Source organism: Stegostoma tigrinum, chromosome 35 (genome assembly GCF_030684315.1).
Source record: "Stegostoma tigrinum isolate sSteTig4 chromosome 35, sSteTig4.hap1, whole genome shotgun sequence".
NCBI classification, from domain to species: Eukaryota; Metazoa; Chordata; class Chondrichthyes; order Orectolobiformes; family Stegostomatidae; genus Stegostoma; species Stegostoma tigrinum.
In genome coordinates, this window is record NC_081388.1 from 16,195,688 (window position 1) to 16,220,930 (window position 25,243).

The 25,243-nt window shown below is 42.0% G+C and overlaps 1 protein-coding gene across 2 annotated transcripts in view; it reads right to left on the minus strand.

Annotated features, from left to right (window-relative positions):
• nfixb (nuclear factor I/Xb) overlaps positions 1–24,732 on the minus strand; it is a 641,619-nt gene extending 616,887 nt beyond the window's left edge. Inside the window, exon 1 of one of the 2 annotated variants that reach the window (XM_048522060.2) lies at positions 24,713–24,732. The gene's annotated coding sequence lies outside the window, so the exon portion shown is untranslated. Of the gene's footprint in view, positions 1–5,623; positions 5,714–24,712 lie in introns of those variants that run through there. The other variant, XM_048522059.2, reaches the window with a different exon arrangement.
• Between the last annotated feature and the right edge of the window lie 511 nt (positions 24,733–25,243).

Here is a 25,243-nt window from a genome sequence, read left to right on the forward strand (position 1 = left end):
CTAGACACGTCTTCAATTTAATTAAATGCAGCATTTGCAATTTTCGTTTTGCTTATTAGTAATAATTTATTCATATGAACTTTACTACGCAACAGAATTAGAGCTCGAACAATGTAGGGATCCGAAACAGATTCCAAATTTAGGTTAAAGCATTTTAAAAATGTATTGAAATGCTAATTTTGTTAAGCGTTTGTATTTCACTTTACCCGCCGTTATACTAATTCCATACTCAAACAAATTCCATACTCAAAGGAACAGAAATACACAAACAGAAAAACAAAGACACAAAAACACACGAACAGAAACACAAAAAATGTGTGCACGCACAGAGATACACACATACTCAGACACAGATAGGCACACATACACACACACACAACACAGATACTCACAGAGATGCAAAGACACAAACACACAGATACTCACACGGAAACATACATACACAGACATGCACACACGCCATACAGACGCGCAGATACACACATATAGATGAACATACACACCCACAGGTATACACACACATTGTGTATATTCAAGAAGGCTGCAATGAAATGAGCCAAAGACTATCCGAACTATTCTGCTATCACGAGATTTCTAAAACTCTAAATTGCTTCTTTATTCCAATTTGTATGATAATTAAACTGCTTTTAACTTGTTGAACTCCTCACTATTTGTACAACTTATTGATTACTATCAAATCAATCTAAATCTCAGTGTTCCTGTGCAAACTCTAACACGGAATTCGAAAAAGAAACATTTCAAATTGTGGTGCCAAGTACATTTTACATTGATTTCTAAATTCCACTTTTTAAATTGGAAACTGAATTGTCGGAAGAAATTGATTTTGGGCTGTTTTTATTTTCTAAAAGCTGTGTCCGTGATATCAGTAGCTAATATTAATTTTACGCATTAATAAAGAAAATCTGCATTCTACGTGGGTTTAGAATTAAAATGCCGATCTGTTTGATACTCCTTAACTCAATGTACTGGAGTTTGGTTACAAACTGTTTGATGCTGTATTTAAATGCGTTAAAAGACCTTTTTAATTCATGAATTATGCGATTTTGTTCTTACAAAATGTTCTGCAAATGTGTTTTCATGAATATTTGAGATCATGTTTAACCTCGTTTTTATTCACTACATAATTATTATTTAACTTTTTTAAAAAACTCACTGCTTCGAGGCTTTGTTTTGAATGTAGTACACGGGGTTCACTTGTAATAATAACCTTTCTGCATTAACGCTTTAGTTTGATTAGAAAATATTTTAACCCTGTAATCCTGTGGTTTCTAGGTGCTTGCAGATTTTTTCATCTCAGTCGATCTAACAATAAAGTATTTGCATCAACGTAATTTGAAATAAGTCTGTTTTGTTTCACTATTTTCAACAGTATAAAATCGAATATGACCACAATTTGGAGCATATTCTTAGTTTTCTCAAGTAAGCACACACTCGCTTTCCAAAAATTGTTAAAAATGAATGTTAACGACGATTAATACAGGACCTCCAGAAGTGTGAGGAACCGAGTAAAGCTCTTTTCCACGATTGCTTCATTTCTCCAGCCACTACCGTTGTCCAGCCAACAACAAGCACCACATCTCACCCCACTACCCATATCTAAAGTTATCATTTGCTCTCTGCTCAAATTCGAAGCAAAGATTACATCGTGAAAACGTATGTACGATAGTCCATTGCCAAGCATTACAGTAATATATATGTTTCGAAAATACTTTTTTTTCTCGTTTTAACTCTGGAGCACAAAACGATACAGTCTGAAACAAACAAATGCTGGTGAAACTCAGCATTTCTGGTAGCATCTGTGGAAAGAGAAACAGAGTTAATGTTTTTAGTCAAGCTCTGAAGAAGGGTCACTGGATTCGAAATTTTAATTCTGTTTGCCTTTCTCTCTCCATAGTTGCTGCCAGACTGTCTGATTTTCTCCAGCACTTTGTTTTGATTTGTTTCAGATTTTCAGCATTCGCAGTTCTTTGTTTTATCATGGGACAAATATTTTAACTGACCAAGATGGAGATGTCAAAAACTTGGGGCACTGTTGTCCCCCGCGGGAAAAGACGGTTTCAATTTGCACTTGCTCCTTGTTCAATACCAAATGCCAGAGTAGCTGAAAAAAGAATATTCAAATTCTACCTCATCAACAATAAATAAATGGGGGAAGAATAAAGAACTAGGGACGCCCGAAACCTGAAACAAAAACAGAAATGACTGGAGAAACTCAGCAGACCTGGAAGTACCTGTGAAGAGAGAGAGGGAGAAACAGAGTAAATGCTTCAAGTCCAATTCTGAAGCAGGGTCACTGGACTCGAAATATTAACTCTGTTTTCTCTCCAGTGAAGTCGGGGGAAAGTTGGCAGGAGTGTGCAGACAGTTTTAGACACAATGGTCTCGTCAGAATGAGGACTGCGAAGCAGATTTGTTAGCTCCTCTAAAGAATTCGTTCCACATCCCCGTTCGAAGAAATATATTTCAATTATTTTTCAATTCCTCCATTCGAACACTATTTTAAGACGGCGATGTCTTCATCCAATCGCTCTTTTATAATACTTTAAATCATTTCATTTGTTTTTGCTTCCATTTGCTAATTCAGAACCTTTTCCCTAGCTTTTTGGATTAGACTGAAACTGAGCTGGTTGCAATTATTAAAATTACTTGGAGAGATTTATACATACTTTTGTTTTAAAAAGAGTCATTATTGCTCCACCGATGCACATTAAACAATTGCAATCATTGAATTCTACGCCATGAAACCTTGTGAGCTCAAAATAAAGGACAATTTGACGGGTTTTTCTTCTGCCTGTCTCGTTAGGAGTTAAGATATGTTTGAGCCCTTTTCTTAAAAAAATCGAATTCAAACATATGGATAAACTTAGGAATAAGAACTTGCTGTAATAGTTCTGTCACATTCTCTCCGGATGGAGATTGCAAATTTACGTACAGCATCGATTCTCTGAGAAGGACAGAACTCCCCGTCATTACTGTTTTTTTGTTCCAAAGTATTAACCCGAGAGTCGTCTCGTTAATTCCAACAACACCCTCTCCTTCATTGCCAGATACCGGAAAAACAAGACTAGGGAAATATTCAGGTATTGGAAGGAGAGAAGAATCAGATTAAATCTGAAAAAAAGAACACATATGACCAATTAATTCAAAGGTTCTGATAATTTCTCGCCTCAGTGAGGGCTCTTCATCTCTCAGCAGTCAATAAATTATGTAAAAATGGCTTTCAGCATATGAGGTTGTAATGGGTTACCAGTATTGTTGGCTTTTGGGTTTTGTGGCCAAGCGGTGTGTATCTACCTGTTTACCATATCTGCGGAACGTTGAACATTTAACAATAAGCAAACAGTGGTGATAAATATACTTCTCCTTACTGTCTCAGATATATTACTTGGATGTAATATACACATTATTGGCAGGATCCATTGCATTATCTGGTGGTGGGGGTGTTGGAACCCTTTAGCCTTGTTACTGACGCTCACCTGTTACTTTGGGCTTTCAGCGAATGACTAGCCAGTTTCATTGTGAACATTTTAATATATGGACATACGGACTCACACGAAAATTTTTGAAATATTATTCAAATCTAAAATTTACAATGCACGATATGAATTCCAGTGAGGCTTTCACCTTCTTTGTATTTTAAACCTTATGTTGCTTTACGATATATTAAATATATATTCTGTGCCTGTTAGTAAATAACGGAAAGGTGCCGTGCCTGAAGCTTGCTCAATTCTCTCTATTAGTATTCTCGTTGCAAGCTAATCAGTGAACGGAAAGTTGAAAATTAGTAGCAATACTGTGTATTTATGCGTGTTTGTGTGTTGGGTCTAAATGCATGCACGTATGTGTGTCCCCTGTGTGTATGTGTTTACTTCTGTATGTGTGTGCACGTGTGTGTCTGTATATATATGCTTGTGTACACGGGTGCTTGCATGCGTATGTGCGTGTATCTATATGTGTGCATCAACATACGTAACTGCGGCCCTTTGTAGGAGAGAGACGCTGTGTGCCTGTATGTATTTGTGTGTGTCTGTTTGTGAGAGAGACTGTATGTGACGGAAGCTGTGTGAGAGTCTGTGTATGTGTCTGCATGTGTGTTTGTGTGTGAGAGAGACGGTGTTTGCTGTCTATCTACATGTATGTTTATCTGTGTGTCTGTATGTATATTTGTGTATATATGTTTGCATGTGAGTGTGTGTTGTCGATATGTAAGTTTGCGTATGTGTGTTTGTGTGTGTCTGGTTGTGTGCATGTATGTTTGTATGACAGTGCGTATTGTCTACACGTATGTTTGCATATCTGTGTGTCTGTATATATGTATATGTGTCTGTATGTGCATGCATGTGCTTGCGTGTGTGCGTGTGTGGCGGGAGTTGGGGTGGGAGGCAGTGGTGTGTGGAAGTGGGCTGGTGGGAGTGATGAGGTCAAAGCAGTTGTGATGTGAGTCTGTATACTTGGAGGTCAGAGCGCATTAGTGACATTGGATTTAAGGGACAGCAGGTGTCAGAAGATGCGTCCGGTCAGAGACCTTGAAAAAAAAGCTGTTGTTTACTTCAGAGGCTTCGCTATCGCCATTTGTGACATTTCTCACTGATTACATTTTAATAATATTGCATTACACAAGCTTCTGCAATGTTTACCGCAGTAAAGAAGCTTTAATAACTAAATAAAAACTCGCGCCTACGCAGTCACATATGTGGTTCTAATACAACCGTTTTGGGGTAACTCCTGAATTTAGACTGGTGTGTTAATCTTGAAATCAATATTTCATTGGTTCTTAGTACTGGTGAGGGGAAGGGGGGAACAATTCATTTAAATTGGAGGAGCGAGCGGCAACTGAACTGCACATGGTACCTCTAACACCGAATATTGTCAGTTTTCTATATAAACATGGGACTAATGGAAACAAGTCCATGGCTTAATTTCCATCAATGTAATGCCCCCTATCGCCTGCCCCAATAATTAAATCAGATAATGTCCGAAGGTTTGGGATCCGTGCGGGCAGGGGGTGATCAGTCGGGGGACGGTTACGGTGGGGTAGGGGATGGTGATCAGTGTGGGAGAGAGGCGGTCAGTGGAGAGGGGTTGGTCATCAGTCTGGAGGAGGGGTCATCAGTGAGGGGAGTTGATCGGGGGTTAGTGGGGGAGTGTGAGGTGATCGATGGGGGGGTGAGAGATTAGTGGAGTGGGGGGGGTGATCAGTAGGGAGGGCGATTAGTGGGGAAGGGTGATCAGTGGGGAAGGGCGATCAGTGGGGAAGGGCGATCAGTGGGGAAGGGCGATGGTGACCACTGAGGGGAGTTGATCAGTGGAGGAGTGATCACTGGGGGAGGGTGATTAGTGGGGAATGGAGGCGATCAGTGGGTGGGGGGGGGGGGGGGGGGGGCGAGGGCCTGGGGGGAGGGGTGAGAGCTTATGGTCATTTGTCGCCCTACCACCCCGGCCATTTAGTCCATTCACTACTTAAACTGATTTCATATTAGAATAAATGTCAAATACTCTGCTCACTGGATTAATTTTATAAAATAATAGAATCTCAAAATATTTCGCTCAGGCTGACATTGCAGACTAAACAGTCGCTGCCGAAACATTCGGGGACACCAACCTACAAGTTTGCGCTTCCAGACCGGACCTTGTAACATTCAGCAATCCGTGTTATAATCCCATGTTTGAGGAGAGGGGCACGTGTTTTGTCTGTGGGGGTACGGCAGGGGCTTGTGTTAGGCAGAACAGCATCATTGTGCGTTTTACGGGGAATGCCAGGAATACTTCGTCAAATATTCCAAGCGTCTCTTTGCGTTGTTGGCCTGGGCGCCGTTAACAAGCGGACGGCGTTCACGCTCCACGCGGTGGCAAGGCAGCTCGCGGGACTCAGGAACGCGGGTCACTTTCAGCAGAACGAATGAAAGGTAGAAACAGGCAAAGTGAAAATAGGGACACACAGAGAGAGAGAGAGAGAGAGAAAGCGAGGGAGAGAGAAATAGAGAGAGAGTGGGCTAGAATAGAGAGATTTTATTTTAATTTGAAAAGAGGGAACAGAAATTGAAATAGAAATGAGAGGACAGAGAACAGGTAAGAAACAAAGAAAAAAGTGCAGGACAGAAATAGTAAAATAAACAGATGGAAAGAAATGGAGAGAAAAACAGAAAGAGGGAGTGAAATGGGAAAAAAGGAAGGGAAATATATAGAAAGCAAAAAAAGGGGAAGAAATATAGAAGAAAGTGGGGGGGAAGTGGAGAGAGAAAATAGAAACGAGGAGAACAAGAGAAAATAGAAAGGAGAGAAAAAGAAAGAGGCAGAGAATTATAAAGTGAAAATCGAGAGAGGGCGAGAAATACATGGAGAGGAAAGAGAAAGGGGGCACATTGAGAGAAAAGGTAGAGAGGAAAAGAGAGCGATAGACTAGAGAGGGGGAGAAAATACAGAAGGAGAAAGCGACAGTCATAGATAGGAAGTAAAGAGGAGGAGATTCATAGAGAATTAGAGAAAGAGGGAGAAAATGAGATAGAAACAAAAACCGAGAGGTAAGGAAACAAGGACAGAAATAAAAATACGAAGAGAAAAAAAAGTTTAAAAAAGCGAACAGACAACTAGTAACAAAAAGAGAAAAGTAAAGAATGAGAACGAAAGAAAGAGGTAGGGAAACGGACTCAGAAAGCATAGTGGGAACGAGAACGCGGGGAAAAGAGAAATAGAAATCAACAAAACAGTCAGTTGATACATTATATTCTGGTCCTGGTCTTCAACATTTCATTAAGCTGTCGATTACAAGCCGGAGGGCAAAGGGAAACAAAACTTTCATTCGTACTGCTCCGTGAGTTGTAATAAATTACTGTTGGGGCAGGACGCGTTGGCAGTTTAGAACATGCAATGTTCCCTTCTTTAGTGATATTACTGGGCAGTCATTAGCCGCAGGCTACGGCGAACGTTGAAATTCCCACGGAAATCAACAAGGCAACATTAAGTCTTATTTAGAGGGGATTATAGATTAGTTTATGGTGTGACACAAAATAATTAGTATTTTGGTGTAATTAGTTGGGCCTGTGGTGTTGGACTCCGGGCGGGCTTCGCTAGGGATCTGATTGAAGTTGGTTGCGATTTGATATTTGTTTAACCCGAAGATTGAGGCCATATTCTTGTTTACCTGAAGTTCTCAAATAATCCCACAATTAAATCTTTCGCCTGTTTCCTACTCAGGGACTAATCGGCCGGACTGTGGTATCAACAATATTCCTCATTACTGACTGCTCATAAATCTGCTGTTAAATTGTCCAATAAACTGGTGCTCATTTTAACAGGAAGGGCAGAGAAACCCAGTATGGTGCAACATGCTGCAGTATCAATGATTGTAACTTTAACTCTTTACTCCCTGCACGAGACCCGCGTTCTGACAATTTCAATGGGCAATTTTCTTGGGACGTGAAATTCTATAATGCATACTGGAAGTAATGCGGCACTGCAGTTCCTTTCTTTTTTGGAAAAAAAAGTTATCAACTTTGCAGTTTAACAAAAAGTCAACGTTAACAGTGCAAAATACATGATGGAGGGGTTGTAATACAACGAGAAGGAGTTACAGAAATCCAGCAAGTCTGGCAGTAGAAATAGAAATACAGTCGGACAGAGAATCGGAGTGGACACTGTGTGCATTAGGTCGCTAATCGGACACCCAAATCTCTCTTGTCTCTTGTTGCAGGCTTCCAACATATCCTGCGTTACATATTTCTAAATGAATGACCCCACTGCAGTTCGAACGTACTCCAGAAGAGATCTTTCATTACTGGCGCAATCCCGAAGATCCTTTGAAAAGTGAGTTTAAAAAAAAAACGGACAGATGTGCATTTCACCAATTCGGGAAGTCCCCAGGTGTTTTACAGCCAATGTAGTACTCGTGAAGTTGCGGTATGAGGAAATTCGGCGCACAAATATTCACAAAGCTAGCCCCAAAGACAATAATGTGAAAACAGGCAGAAAAAAAGTGTTCGTGTAACATTGACAGAAGGGCAAATATTACCCACTACACCACAGATTAAACCCTTCGGTTCTTTCTTAAAATAGCATGGGATTTGTGTTTAAATTTATAGGTAACACCTCAAACATACTGTACTGAAGTATCAGCCTCAACTGTTGTCCTCAGATCTCTGGGGTAAGATTTAAATCCACCATTCAGTGACTCAGAGGCAAGAATCCTTCGTGACATCCTCAAATAACGGGCAACAATCTGGTTTTTATATAACCTTTCATGCAGTATAGCATTGCACAATGCTTACAACTCCAATTCCAAGTATTAGAGACTGCTAAAACTATCAGCCCACTATAGGAGTGGGGTGAAGTAGTAAAAGAGAGTTTTGCATGGTAACCGCAGCTGGTGAGTGAATTGAACCCGTGCTGTTAGCATCATTTTGTATCACAAATGAGCCATTTTGTCAACTCAGCTAACCAAACCCCCTAACATAATTGCAATGTATTAGTCAGTCAGCTAGTTTACAAGACTACTAAAATTTAATGGCTGCTTGTTCTGAATACCCTTGTGATAGAGATTATGAATTATTGGAGGACAGATTGCATGGAAAGAAAGGGTTTGTGTTGTGTTTGTGTGTATGCGCGAGTGAGAAAATTTGACTCAATTTGTGAGTGTGATAAATACATTTTTACTGTGAGTGTGCACGCAAGCTGAAAAGTGTGTAGAAATGCAAATAGGATGAAGATTACTCTACAGATACACAGATTAAATTTGCTGTTTGACCATCACCAATTAAAAGCTATAAGTATGGACCTTTATAATTATTAACATTGCAAGTAATGGGCAGAAAGTACGTGAGTGATGATTGTTCATTGAACAGAAATTTAATTAGCAATAGGTTGGAGTGTTTTGGGGAGCTGGAGGAAAGTGAAGTTGAGACTGAGATGAGATCAGCCGTGGTCATATTGAATGACGGAACAGGCTTGAAGGGCTGAATGGCCTACTCCTGCTCTTACTTCTTATGTTCTTTTGAATGAGTGCAGTTAAGGGAAGGAAATGAGAAATTGTGATTCTACATATGAGTGTTTGATCAGTCACAATGTAAGTGTGCAAAAATGATTAAGAGTCTGTGCAGGGAATGTGAGACAGGGACTGTGATTCAGCATGTGTGTGCAAAACAAAATGAGTTGTATCTTCTCTATCAGAGATAATGGGAACTGTAGATGCTGGAGAATCAAAGATAACAAAGTGTGAAGCTGGGTGAACACAGCAGGCCAAGCAGCATCTCAGAAGCACAAAAGCTGACATTTCGGGCCATTTAGGCCCGAAACGTCAGCTCTTGTGCTCCTGAGATGCTGCTTGGCCTGCTGTGTTCATCCAGCTTCGCAATTTGTTACCTTGTATCGTCTCTATCCTCATTTGGTGCATGTTAGATTTGGTGGGTGTGTGTGTGAGTGTGAGCCAGATGTGTGTGCATGTGAGTGACAGAGAGAGTTTGTTCAGGCGTTAGTGCTGAGTGATGTGAAAGGAAAATGAAAAATATGTTTGGAATCAGAGAGGGTGCCAGTGTGCTGTGAATAATGTAAACAACATTTTGATTGGCATGCAGATGCGCAGCAGTGATTATTCAAAACAGATAGTACTTCTATCATAGAACTTAGACAGAAGTACATTGAATATGTAACATTGCTTCATGTCGGCTTTTACATTCCACTTAAGTCTCATTCCATCCTTCCTCATTCATCACTCACCAGCGTAACACTCACGTATTTACCTAGCCTTCCCATAAATGCATCTATACAATTTATTTCAGCCACTCCCTGTGTCCACAGGTTTTACATTTTCATTTTTGACTAGTTGAAGAAACTTCTTCAAAATTCACTTTTATTTTAATGGCGACTATCAGGTATTCATAACCTTCCGTTGTCTTTCCCCACAAGTGGAACCACACTCTCTTCAGTCCAGATTATAAAATTATAATTTCATAAAGCTTAATGAGGTAACCCATCTGTCCTGTCCTTCAAGAGAAAAGGAAAATGCCCAATTTCTAACTTGCACATAAGTATAAGGTCACAGTTCCTTGTAAATATTTTCTGCAACTCTGCCAATGTCTCTGTATCTTTTTGCATAATACAGGAAACAGATCTGTACACAGGACTTAAAGTGTAGTCCAAATACGATTTGATTAAAGTTTCACACAATTCTCGCAGCATTGATCGGTAGGTTCAGTCATCTGTCAGTAGTATTCCATCAGAAATGTAATAGTTAAAGAAAAAGGCTTCAAATGTAAAAGATCAGCAGATCTACATTTTACGATACAGAGATTCTTTCATAATAGTGCAAACTCACATGCAGCTGAGGATGTTATAAAACAAAATGTGGAAGAAGAACAGAAAGATTTGCTTTTACATAAAACTTTCCATGACTACAGAGTAACCCTCCACTCTTTATAACAAAATAAGTACTTATATTTTGAAGAGTAGCTAAAGTTGTAATCTAGACAATGAAGCAACTAAATTGTGCATAGCAAGCTTTTGCAAACAGCAAAGTGATAAATGATCAACATCATATTTTAGTTATGTTGATTAAAGAATAAATATTTGCTACAACACTGGAGATAATTTCGCTACTCTTTTTTGAGTTAATGCCATGGGATCTTTGAATTGAGCTAATGGGAAAATTGGGCCTTAGTTTAATATCGCAAGATAGCATCTCCAACAGTGCAGCACTTGCTTGGTTTACAGTGTCAAACTAGTGTTTTGTGTTCAAGTACTGAGTCAAATTTGAATTCAGCACTTTCTGAGCCAGAGTCATGGATGAAAAGTCCAAAGTCTAGGCAGCCTGTATGAAGGGAGGTTAGGAAGAATATGTCTAAAATGAACTGAAAGGCCATTCAAGCCTTTAAAGGTCATTCGTTCTGTGCAAAGGTGCTTAGTTGTTTTTTCACCTTCGTGGATTTCAGGGATGTTAGCCTATGTATGCTCAGATGTCTCTGAGAACACGTATAAAGATTAATTTCATGCCCTATTGACATCCGTGGATCATGGACTGCTGATACCAATGGATCTTGTTATTCTGATTTAGGGTTTATCCACTGTTGAGTCAACAGCACGTTAAATACTGTTTTTCCCAAAGCTCATAAAGTCAAACAAGGAACAACCAGTGAGTCAGAAAAGTAAACGCAAATGGAATTGACTTGCAAGGTCTTGAATGGCTACATTAGCAAGATCTGTAGGCTAATGTTTGGAAGTTTCAGCTGTAGCACACAAACTTTCTCTTCACATCATCTAACAGCATTCTGAAGGACCGTACTTGGCAATATTCATCACTCTTTGAGAAAGCAATACTTCTTGTCATCAATTTCAATTGACACACAATGGGTGCTGATTTAAATATAGCTTTTGGAGGGCACTGTTCTTGCACTCTGGCTTGCTCTTTCTCAAAATCACGAGGGGTTTCCTTCAAGTTAATAAGGAGGAGTCATTTCCACTGGTGGGTGGATAGATAACCACAGAAAAGAACCAGAGGGAAAAAGATGGACTTCTTTAGCACAAGGGGTTATTAGGGGTTATTGGAATATGATGTCTGTAAAGCCTATGGAAGAAAATGCAGTTGCATATCCAAGGACTTCTCAAATATGTTGAGGGTTTCTACATACACCATCCTTTCGGACAGCTTTATGCTACTTCTATTATAATTTTGACATGATCAAGTCCATTAAGTCTTACTTGCAGATTGCTAATTATATCAAACAAACCCAATAACATTAAGTAGGGGAGGCTTCCTAATATAAGACCATAAGAAATAGGAACTATTCAGCCTCTCAAGTCTGCTCTTCCATTCAACAGGATCATGGCTGATCTGGCATTTCTCACATCTACTTTCCTGCAATTCACCGTAACTTGTGATTCTCCTCCTGATCAAGAATCTATGTCAACTTATATATAAAATGGACTCTGTGCCCATGAGTTCCAAAGAATCACAATCCTCAGAGAGAAGTATCTCAGTCTTAAATAGCACTCCTTATTCCTGAGACTATGCCCTCCTGTCCTAGGCTGTCCCATGAAGTGAAGTATCCTCTCAGTATTTCCCCTGTCAACCCCTTTAAGAATCCGATATGTTTCAATGAGATCACTGCTCATTCTTTTAATTCCGGTGAGTAGAGTCACAACCTGTTTAACCTTTGCTCATAACAGTCCGTCCATACCAGGAATCATCTATATCACAGTACAAACCACAACATAACTACTATCTGAATGCATTTTATCCAGAATGTTGGATATGCCTATCTCAAATTCACACCTTCCCACTTTTACTGATTCATACCCTATCCAGCTCTCTCCCATTGTAGAGCTAAATGGAATAAGTATTGTAGACATACTACTCCTTGACAATATCATCCAAAACTATATCAGACTCAACATATATGTGGATGAGATTCAGCTCAATCTCACCACCATCTCCCTCAATGCCTCCACTGTCATCAAATGGCAGTCTGTTTGACATTCTACATTGCAGATACTTCCTCCACATAAGCATTGAGAATACCAAAGCCATTGACTTTAGGTCCCATTGCATTCTTCATTGCTTATTCATCAAATATATTGCTCTGCTTAACAACTGACTGAGATTAACTCGCAACCTCTGCATCCTATTTAACCTTGAGATGAACACATGATCCTTCTTTACCACAACCTCTCCTTCCTTCAAGTTGTTCCAAGATATTTTGCAATCAATCTGCTCAGTAGATATTATTGCACACCTCTGAAGAAGGTGCAACTTGAGTTCAGGACTTCCGGCTCAGAATTAGGGATTCTACCAGTGCACCACAAGAGCCCTTCTCATGTTGCTCTTAGATATTTTCTTAATCAACCTGCTTAGAGATGTTATTACATACTGCTGGAGTAGATGGAACTTAAACCCAGGACTCCTGGCTCAGAGGTAGGGACAATAGCACTGCGCCACAAGAATGCTTCAAGCTGCCCCTATCTCCTCAACCTAAATTTTGGGAACCTGCCCTTAATCTCACTTTGTTTAAATTTTGTTTGACAAATACTTCTGTGACGCTTCTGTTTTATGAATTTGTTTCCCATCGCTAGTGCCAGGCCAGTTTCAGGGCGCAAATCAGACACTAGCAATCATTATGGTGCATAAGACACATGCAAGCCACATTGCGTAAGGGTGAACTAGACGCATTTTTTTTAAAATGAAAACTTCAGTTCTGGACAATTCTGGAGTTTATTTAGTGTATTTAAATTTTATCAACTACCATGGGATTATGAACTGTTTCCTGAGCTTTAGCTTGGGCCCCTGGTCTATAAATGCAGAGATATTAATCCAAAAACTCAGGTAATGCTCTGAGAACATGGGTCCCAATCCTGCCATGGCAGATGGTGGGATTTGAATTCAGTTAAAACCTGGAGTTAAGAATCTAATGGTCTTTAGGCAAGGCAATCATCGAACCTACATGTGATTGCAGACCCACAGAAATGTGGTTGGCTCTTAACTGCCCTCAGGGCAAATATGGATGGGTGATAAATAATAGCCAGCCATGCCCACATTCCATGAATGAATAAAAACAAAACCAACATTTTTTTCTGAAAAAGGGTGTAGGCCCGAAACGTCAGCCTTCCTGCTTTTCTGATGCTGCTTAGCCTGCTGTGTTCATCCAGCTGGACACCTCGCTTTCTCACCATCTAATTAGGGCAGTTTGACACTGTTAAAGATGTGGCAATGGATGTGATTTGCTGTTAATGAAGCTGGTAAGGCTTGAACCAGGCCTCCTGGCTCAAAAGTAGGGACACTACATTACACTACACTGCACCACAACAGCCCTCAAAGAAAGTTCTACAAACACAGGGGCCTTCTCATATTCAGGCTTATTAATTACCTTGCCATCTCGAAGCTTGGAGAGTGTGAGCACCAGGGCTGAAGTAAACAGAAATCATCGCCCGGAACTCAGAGTTGGGAGTCCTGTTACTGGACATGAAAGCACTTAACACGATTCTGCTTTTAAGATTGAGTTGTCACTTTGGGTGACTGGCTTCCATACTATGACAGTGGATACTTAGTTTATAATGAAGAGCTGTTTCGGACAAACACCACAAAGCTGCAGCGACAGTCCAGAGAACTTGCAGGGGGCTAGAGCTAGATTTCCAGACAGCAAACATTCCGTCGGAAAACATGATTACTGCGTTCCGTACCCAGATCCTGGGTTACATTGGATGTGAGGGCTGCTTGCATGGATGGTTGAATGAGTGTTTATTGATTCTGCCAGTTTTATTAGCAACCAAAAAAAACGACGAATGTTGAAATAAAGGAGCTGAAGGAGCACAGCCGGCCAGGCAGCATCAGAGGAGCAGGGAAAATTGACGTTTTGGGTCGGGACTCTTCTTCAGAAATCAGAAATGTTGAAATAAAATCCGGAAATGTTTGAAATGGAGCTTTGCCCTGTTGCAGGTTCTGGGAATAGGGATCACGGTCCAGCTGAAAGTACTGCGAATGCTAGGATCTGAAATAAGATCAGAAAGTGCTGGAGGAACTCAGCGGGGTCTCGCAGCAGCTGTGGGGCATCCTCTAGATCTTGGGCTAGTCACTGTCATGACGCCGGGGAACCAGTCTCACCTCTTCGATCTTTCAGAGAGATAGCACTGAATTGTTTGGCTCGAATCTCCCTATTCCCGGTTCACATTTCAATTTAGTGCCATTTGGCATTTCTCTGTCCAGCCTGCGAGCGGTTTTAGCAGAAACACACTCCTGTAATGATTGAAATTTTAATACTTTGAAAACTCCACTCTCAACATTCCATTTCTTTAACCCTATTCGTCTTTTGCTCGTGCTCTACAATCTCCCTCTCCCTCTAACGCCTTTCTCTGTGAATACTCTGCCGTCTCTCACCTCTCTCCCTATGCAAGACCTCTTTGACCACTGATCTAACCCCATTTCTCTTCAATGCGCTCTTTATCTTCTTCTCATCCATTTCTCTTTGACTTCTGTCTCTGTCTAACTCCATCTGTCTTTAACCCTCTCTCTGCCTATCTCTTCCTATTTATCTTTCTGTAGCATACTCTATGTCTGTCTGTCTCTCTAACCCCATTTCTCCCTGTCTCGCGGTCCGTCTCCCATTAACGCTAACTCTTCTCCCTCTGTGTCTCTTCCCCTAACACCTCTCCAACTCAATGTCTGTCTCGCTTTAATCCCAATTTTCATCATGTCAGTCTCTCTCTCTCTCTCTCTAAACCCATCTCCCTCTAACCCTTTGTCTCTCTCTCTCTAATTCTATTTCTCTTTAACCATTTCTCGGTCTCTCTCTCAAAACTTACCGCTCTTTAACTCTTATGTGTCGGTCTCAGTATCCTCTCTTAAACCTCTATCTGTCGCCCTCTAAATCCATTTTTCTTCTCTCTGAAACCACCTCCTCTAACCAGTTTCTCTTTCTAGATATAATCCCATCTATCTTCAACTCTGTCTGTGCCTTCCATCTCTCTGATGCTGTCTTTCTCGCTAATCTCTTCCATTTAACCGCATCTCTCTCTCTCCCTACCTGTCTCTTCCTAACTCAGTAAACCCTGTCACGCTTATTTTTTACATGCCGGTGTTCGCGGGTATATGACCACATTGCCTCAGCCTGCTAACTCAGTTCCCACTTTCACTCGGCCTTTCGCCAGTTCCATACACTTTCCGGCTGCTGCAGCTTACTGTAACTCTTAAAAGTAAGTCCCTCGGAAACCGCATACACCTGACAGATTTAGAATTTCGTCAGTCTGGTTACAACCGGAGTTCAAGCGAGGACGGCGAGATTTAAAACATCGCCTCGTGGCAAACATTTGATGTGCTTGAACTTCGCTGTAGAAGGAATACAAATATTCTTTTTGCTTCGAGTGGGTTTAAGAGATGGGTGGATCTGTGGTTCAAAGTTGAATGGAATCAACGTGTCATATGTTCGAGATGTTATAGAAGTTTTATGAGGTCAATCAAAGTGCTCCAGATATGGACCGGTTTAAATAGGGAGTGTACCAGCAAATGATTAAACTCAGAATGTATACTAGCTCAAGAGTCGCAGCATTTTAAATGCACCATTTTAAGAGCCGGAGCTGTTTAAGAGTCGTTTCGTTACAGCAGGAAATAAAAGGCAGAGCATTTTTTGTCCCCGCCTGGTTAACTGTACAGCACCAGAATTTCCACCAACTGTCACCTCAAACTTCGCTTCCACCATAGAAAGGTGTTTATGTTGAAAGGGGTACAGGATTTTCCGTCTGCTCTCTGATCAGCCCACTTCCTCGCCCTAGTCTGTGCGTGTGCGCAACGAGGCGGGGGTCACAAAACCCCGGTGTGGTGCCCGCTTCCTTTGCGACAGCAGCAATGTCTAACTACTTTCCACACCACCACAAATCACCCCCGCTCCATTTTCTAAGTCTGTAAACGTCGCCATCATTGTTTCCAAACAGAGTTTCGCTCCGACACCACACGCTCCTAATGACTCCTGTTGAGAGGGAACAGTGTAAGGGAAACTGCAAAATCAATTAGATTCTCACCAGAAGTTCACCCTTCCTCTTAAATCTATTTTTCCCCGAACCGCGATCTTTTTTCTCCTATCGTTTGAGGCCTGTTGCCTTGATTTTTTTCTTTTGAAATATGTGATTCCACGTGCGCTTGACACGGTGGGTTCTGTATCACAGCCCAACAGCGTTTATTTGCAGTTTAAGGAACGAATGCAAGCAAACCTGGAACATGAAAACATCAAGGACAGAACTAGAAATCAAGTCCCAATTTACCTGCATTGAACAGGCAAATATTCAGAAAAAAAATCAATGCTCCTGTTGTTACAAGGTTCTGAAAGTGCAAACTCACGTTCTGTAATCCGGCACAAACGAGTGATAGGTTCGGCCCCCCAGAATGCCTTTATCCTTACTGAGAATTACCTGTTACTTCTAATGGTCTCACTCCCTTCCATCTCTCTCAAACCCTTCATAGAAGGCTTTCGGTTTTAAAAAGTTAAACTTGGTGTAACTACACCATTGACCTCTTCTCTCTGAGGTCCTGAGTTAAAGATCAAGTTCCTCAGCACCTTCCAAATTCACGACCACCTCCACCAAGATAGACAAGGGCAGCTAAAGCATGGAAATAGCATCCCCTGCAAGTTTCCCTCCAAACCAATCACCCATCCTGACAGAAAATATATCTCCTTTCCTTCACTGTCGCTGGGTAAAAATCCTGAAACTCCCTTCCTAACTGCTCAGTGGGTGTCTCTACATCCACTAAGACTGCGGTAGCTCACCACGACCTTCACCGGGGCAATTAAGGGCGGGCATCTGACAGCGACCATCACATTCCGCGAACATGAATGGAAGATCATTAATTAAGTTTATAAATTTTTACAATCACATAAATGTGCCCACAAAGTCTCCCGCATACGCGCGCACTGTCACACTCCACTGGACATTACTAGATAAAGTAACATAGTGCAACAAGCAGGGTCTTGAGGCGCAGTGATAGTGTCCCCCACTTCTAAGCCAAGCGTCCCGGGTTCAAATCCCACCTCTTCCAGAGGAATGTAATATCATCCCTTAGCAGGTTGATTGGGCGATAACTAAAAAGCAGGTAAGTGAAACTTTCAGATGTATTACGCACCTTGTACTTAAGATGTAGAATATGGGGCAGTTTCAATTTGCACGGTATTCTGATTGGTTAAAATCTGGGGGTTGGATTCTCTGTAATCCACAAGGTTAATGTGGTAACACAGTGTGTAGGTGGATGAACGCAGCAGGCCAAGCAGCATCAGAGAATCAGGAAAGCTGACGTTTCAGGTCGGGACCCTTCTTCAGAATGGGGAGGGGGGAGGGGGCTCTGAAATAAGTAGCGGTGGGTGGTGTTGGACTGGGGAATATAAGTAGGGTGGTGACAGCAGGTAGATAGTGGTGGGGATTGGTCAGTGAGGTGGGAGGAACGAATAGGTGGGAGAGAAGGCGGACAGATCAAGGAGGCGGGGATGAGACGGAGGGCTGGTCTTGGGATGAGGCCGGGGTTAGGGAGATTTTGAAGCTAGTAAAGTCCACATTGAAACCATTGGGTTGTCGGCCTGCTGTATTCTTCCAGCTCCACACGTTATCTCAGACTCCAGCATCAGCAGGTCTTACTATCTGGTGTTTTTCTCTGCTGTTAGTAAAACATTCTCAAAAATAAACCATCATAGAATACAAGCCAACCTCGTCCTCCCGCTTTAAAACAAAACGCACGCAAGTTGCTGTGTTCCATGCTGCCAAACATGGATTATAGCCTTCTCCTCAGCATTACCAACAAGCATTAGATCAAACCAATTAAATAACAGGCGAAATGGAAGACAAAAGGGAAATGAGTGTGCGGCCCAACTGTTTCCCTGTACTGAAACAGATACCTGCGTGCTTAAACAGGATTACTGACCCCAGAGAAGGAGGTGATGAAGGACTTCCTGGAGAAATGCAACCAAATTTTGGGGACCAAACAAATAGGGGCAGAATCTGGAGGAAGAACAGAAACATTTTCAGCCCGAAGGATCGAGGGAGAAGCCAGAGCAGTGAAAAGGACGGGCCCATGTCTGGCGTCCATAAATACGACTCCACCACCTGACAACAGTCTCAACTCAGTAGTCCCGAATACATCCCCACTCGTCTGCTGTATCACTGATGGGTGATGCCAAGTGACACCAACAGCACGGGTTCAATTACCCTACCACAGCCAAGAGCACTCTGAAGATCCCCACCTTCTCAACCTCACCCACCCCATCACCCCAGACATGGTGACCCTCAGGTTAAACCAACACAGCCGTCTCTCTCTCTCTCTCCAATGACAGGGTGGTCATCTGGGACATTCATGGAGGACAAATCACCCTATCCTGCAAAGGATATCCCATAAAAATAACGCAAACAACGCTAAGGTAGTACAGAACGAGAGTATTGCTGGAAAAAAAATCAATTTTGAGGAAACAATCAGGACAATTCGCAAGAATGCCAATTCAGGAGGAACCCCAACATTTAATATGTATCAGCACTCTCTTTTCATGAAGTATAAACATTGATTCCTCCCTGAATTTGTATTTCACACACCGCACATCTATGAGCTTGTCATATGGAAATTCAATGTTGCAGCTAAAGTATTCTTGATGTTTTAAAGGTTGTCTTATACAAAGGTTATACATATTTTCCGAACAACCTGTTCAAGAATATCACTACGTATCTCTGAAGCGGGTGGGTCCTGAATCCAGGCTTCCTGGTTTAGAGGTAGGGACACTACCACAACAGTCCCATGTATGGTTATATAGTGACTGCAAAAATAACATCTAAAACTCGCTAACTTGTACCGGAGGACCATGAACCAATACCAGTTCCTCCAAACTGTTGTACCGTGCTGCCTCCGTATTCCAACAGTTGGAAGCCGATTAGCTCAGTTGGCCGGACAGCCGGTTTGTAATGCAGATTAATACCCAACAGCATCGGTTCAATTCATATGCCGGTTGCCAATCGCAGGACAGGAGATCAACCTTCAATCTCTTTCCTTTGCCTGAGGGGTGGCGTCACTCAGGTTAAACTACGACCAATGCCTTCGTCTAACGGAGGTATAGCCTCATCGTCACGTAACACGATGTTGACTTTAACCCTGTTTAAAAACATTACGTTCACTCGCTGTCACACCTAACTAAATCCCAACATCACGAGTTTCCAATTATAATGGGAACTGCAGATGCTGGAGAATCCACGATAACAAAGTGTGAGGCTGGATGAACACAGCAGGCCAAGCAGCATCTCATGAGCACAAAAGCTGACGTTTCCGGCCTAAATCCTTCATCAGATGGGTCTAGGCCCGAAACGTCAGCTTTTGTGCTCCTGAGATGCTGCTGGGCCTGCTGTGTTCATCCAGCTTCACACTTTATTATCACTAGTTTGCAAAATTGGTGACTCCATCCCAAGAGGGGAAGGAGGGAAGGAGTTGGAAATAGGTGGGAATGTGGAGCACGGCTGGCAGTCTGGTTGCAGTAGACAGAGCGGCCAGGCACTGCACCACCCCGCTAGCGCTCTCATTCACAGGACAAAGAAGGACGCCCATTTCCACTCCTTCCTCTAAGGTGAGCGTCTTAGTTGGTGCCATTCTGCTGCATTGAAAACACCGCGTAGCGTAATAGGCATTAAAGACAATGATCCAACCCTCTTGTGATGGACCTAAGTTCTCAATTTGGAACCGAGACCATTGCATCCATTCAATGGTCAACACGATGTATGCAACAGAACGGAGGCGGTAGTCGCTATTTAAATTCTAAAGCAGGCTAGCAACTTAACACATTATAAAATAAAGTCAAGGTGAACATCAACCAGCTGCTAATAAAAACTCTCCACATTGTAAATGTGACGCATTGTGAACCGACATTTGAGGGGGTTCACTCCTCTTGTTTTAGTCTAGACTGCCGGTGAGGGAATCATCCCACAAGATAGACTGGAGCGAAAGAATGAGGAGAAACTGGAAGAATTGCTCAATCGCTCGAATTTCCGTTTTAGCTAAAACTCGCCACAATGGGAAACCCCCCTGAAACGTTTAATTAGATATCGCCACATTAGGACCGCGCCAATTCCACCAACCCAACCCATACCCAACCAAATCTGAAGGCAAAGAGCTTCCACAGGAGAGGGCCGGAGAAATACAGAACCTCTCAGAAGGTTGATGATGCACTTCGCCGCGTTTCCTCGGAAATGGAACCGTACCGTCCATCTGGGGAAAGGCTGGGGGTTTAGGTTCTAAGGCCAGCCACGGAGAAATGAGAGTCACGTGTTGACTATAAACTCGACAGAAAGTAAAGGGGAAAGGTGGAGTGAATTAAGAGAAAAGGAACAGGGTTGAATCGAATTGCTGGAACTACTTCCGTAGGGTGTCCCGATAGCTCAAAGATTGCAGTGCTTCGAGCAGATAGATCACCACTGCTTTTTCGAAGCCAAGACATGGTTAATAAATGCTGGCCCAGCCAACGGCGCCCACATGCCACGAAGGAATAAAACAAGTAACAACTGTCCTACCAAAAAAAGCTTGCACTTTCGTGCGCTCGGGGCAGCCGGTGTAGGACTTTTGAACTAAAAACAGAAATTGCAGAGAAACTCGGCAGATCTGGTAGTATCAAAAAACGGAGTTAATGTTTCCAGTCCAGTGACCTTTCTTGAAATCCGACGCAATAGTGCTGAGTTTCTCCAGCAATTTCTATTTTTGTTTCAGATCTTCAACATCAGTTCTTTTTAAAAGTATTTTTGAAGAATGGTCACCGTTATAATGTAGGGAGCAGGGCAGCCAATTCTGGCACAGCAATCTCCCACAAATAACAATGTGACACCGACCAGGTTTTGTCCAAATTGGATTGGGGATCAGTACTGGTCAAGATACCGAGAATTGGAATTCATTTGACTTTCTTCAAAGTAGCACTCTTTACCCTCGCCTGAATGGACAAACGTTGGCCTGGGTTTAAAGTTCCAGCTGAAGTTGGCACATTAGACAGTGCGTCACCAACCCCCGCACTAACCCGCCCCAACTCCACCCTCCGCAACCCAACCGCCCTGCATCAGTGCACCAACCTCAATTTGCCTGCTGCTCTGGAATCATCACCTCATAGCTCTCGGGATTCCACCGAAGCTATAGGGGTGAGGGGGTGTGGTGAGATGTGTGGGGGGTTGCAAGGGAAGACAGATAAAGGACAAGAGAGGTGAAAGTATGGAAAATCCAGGGGAAACATTTGAGGCTTGGAGGGAGGGGCAACTGATGGGAACAGAGAAGGGAGGAAATGCAGAGACACTGAGCAAAACATTTGGAAAAAGGCAAAGTGAAGTGAAGAGGCATGTAAGTGTGAATATCTGTGTCTGAGCGGGAGAGGCAGTGCAAAAAAAGTGGAGAGAAGGAAGGAGACATAGAGAGTGTTATAAACATTAACAGGTAGAAAATTGAACTGCAAAGAACTTGTCAGCGATTACTTTCTGCGAGGTGCGGCAGAAAATTCTGAACATTTGGGTGTAATTCCAAGATTTGACTTAATACGGCGAAAACAAAACTGAAACAGACTAACATAAATTAACAAATTTGTCAGATTTGGTTTTGAGGTGGAAGCGCCTAAGCTACAGTTACAACAAAAAAAACACACAGGATGAGGCAATTTAATGCAAAATAGATGTTTCGTAACCTGAGAGACAGTAGCGGGCGTTTGATTAAAATAAGTTTTCAAATTGAGACGTCAGATCCGAAATTAATAGATATAGATGGATAGATAGATCGATCGATGGATAGATAAATAGTACAATATACAAGTTGATAATATAAGCTGCTCCATGCAATCTTGTAGACGGATTAGAAGGTATCTGTAACTGCATATCCAATGTACCACATTATTTATTCTCTAACATGTTTACTGAGAAATCATTGCGTTTATATTGCATTACATTGAGAATATTTACGACTGTCAAAATAAATTGTATCCGAGTGTCTGTACGAAGTGCATCTGTGTACTTCAGAAAGTATTTCCTGACGGAATGATTGACACAGGTCAGAAACAGACATGTTGATAGAAAAAGTGCCCGGGGTCACTCTCCCTTGTAAATTCATTGCAGCAATCAACAAAAAATAATCCTGGTCTCAACTGTTGTCCACATGATCTCCAGACAGAACCATGAACAAGTTAAACAAACTACAGCAGAGTGAGAACATTTAGTAAGTAGATTCGAAAGGCAGAGTTTAACTTGGTTCTAACGAATTAGGTTGTTGTTTTGTTCACGTTCCCTTGGGCAAAATGTGCGGCACTTTTTTTCTCTCTCTCGTGAATTCTCTGGCACATACTTCGATTTGCGCAAACACTTGGCTAACTCCCTCCCGCCCGAGGAGTCCTTTGAATCTCCCAGGATGAAAGAATATTTTAATAACAGACGGAGTAGCAACTCCAAACTGCTCTAAGTCAGGACTTTGCATTGGCACAGCAGCAACGTTTTCAAATTACCTGCGCGCAAAAAAAACATTCCGGTGCTACTAAGTAGAAAATCGCAAATTCTCTATTGCCCTATGCACCATCCATGGCAACGTACTGAATAAATTTGGTTGAACGATTTGCAACATTTTAATTAATTTAAACGTTACAACGTTCGTGAAGTATGTTTGTTTAAAATTGTTTTTGAGGCTAATTGTTGATGTAATATTCTGTACTTCTGTGATTAGTTATAGTAAAACTTTGTCGGGGGAGCTTTAATATGTCAGCCACGTTCAAGCTGCACATTCTGATCGTTATGTTTTGAATGACAGGTCGCTTCCTAAAAATGTTCCTTTATTGTATAATTTCAGCGCACTTGCAGCATTTTGTTGTTATTTTGATGTTGCATCTGGCAATAATCGTTAGCTTCAAAACAACAATGGACAGGGAAACTGACAGTACGTTGCTGATGGAAACTAGGTCAGTGTTCAATATCACCTAACCGTGAATTTCAGTGGAAATCAGACAGGGTAGTACAGGTCAGATCCCTTTTTTAACAAGCCCAGAATTAAAGAAATAATTTCCTATACGGTCAACATCGCCCGCAGAGAACGAATTGAGCTGCACTCTGAAGTGCAGGGAAACTGAAAAGAAGTGATGTTTACAATAACTTTCTGTTTGCTGTTTCTCCCTGCTCAAGAAACGCGCAAAATCTCCTTGAACGCCGATGCTCCATCTGTACGTATCCCAAAGACGAGGATTATTTGTTCATTAATAATTTATACCACAGTTTGCGGGTCCCCAAAGCAGGAGTATTTGCTGATTAAACCCGCGCATTAATAAAACGGCTCGCATCTGCTAAACTGGCATTTTGCTAAGTAGCTCAACTACTCAAACTAAAAGGGGCAGAGAGAGAAACAAATGCACGGCACAGAGAGCTCAAAGCGGCAACAGACACCATCATCTCAAAATTAAAAAGAACCAGGCCCTTTCTGAGGTTTCACTTCCCACCCTGTCGCCTCCCTCAAACACGGAGCAATGACTACTTACTTATCCAGACCAGGTGACAACTGTGATTCCAAGCTGTTGTGTAACGAAGAATCTCCCCTCGCTTTTAGGAAGACTGCACCGGCGTCTCGAACCCACTTGTAACTAGCTCCCACTGAAACTTAAGTTTAACCCGAATCCAAATCTGGGGGTCAACTTCTCTGAAGGCGCAAATCAAACTTTTAGAAATAGTTGCCCTTCTTCCCACCCACTACCCCAGTATTCATTCTTTCTCTCCTTTCTCTTATTCTCCCTCCCTCTCTCCCTTCCGTTTCTTTCCCCTTTCCCTCCCTCCTATTGTTCCATTCGCCCCTTTTTAAAAGTATCGCTTTTTTCTTAACTACTCCCACTATGTACCTTGTTTATTTTCTGCCCCCCTTCCTTCTTGCCATGTATTTTGTTATATATGTCGTCTCCTTCCCCTCATAATCGTTTTCCCTTTCATTCTTCCTCCTTCTCTCTGTTTCTTTCCCTTCAGTTTCCCCTTTCGTTTACTATCCGATTACATTCTATTTATCTTGCTGAGAGTCCTCTTCTCCATCATAACTGCACAATCTACAATTCAAACCAAGGGACAGATGGATATTTATTACAAATATCACATTGTGTCAATGAGTGCGCCAATGTTGAAATGTGATATCATATATACCAAGTGGTCGAATTTAACAGAAATTCGGTCATCATTCCTTTGCATTTCAAGACGTGAAAGTTGCACTCATATTTCTCGCTACCTGCAAACGGTCGCTCTTCTTTATCAATTCCGATTTTTCAATCTATTTCCCTGAACCGGCGCAAGAAGGCTGCCATCACTGCTGAAACCTTCGCAGTTTAAGCAGCAGCGCCTCTGCAAAACGTTTTGCCTCTGACAGATGTCTCCCCGCTTCACCCCCAACCTTCCCCTACAGCCCTGACCGCGCCCTCTCCCCGGAAAAAACACAGGGAATGGAAGGGAGATTCGCAGAGACAAGTGAAGGACAGCAGGGGCACACATCAGTCTCCGATGTTAGAGTCAATAATGTGTCTTTTCTTCCCAAAAAATAATAAAAGGCATATAATGCAGCACTGGCCTAGGGTAAAAGAGACAGAATATTCTTGTGTTGGTCTTTTCTGAGGTATAAGGCATTGATAAGATTTGTCTCTGTGTTTAAGCAGCTCCTGAGAAATCACTGGTCATCCACTAGCACAAAACACCCTCCACCAACTGACTTCAACACGTTTAGTAAAAGTAGAAATAGCTTTGCAAATGTTGGTATTCCTTGCGA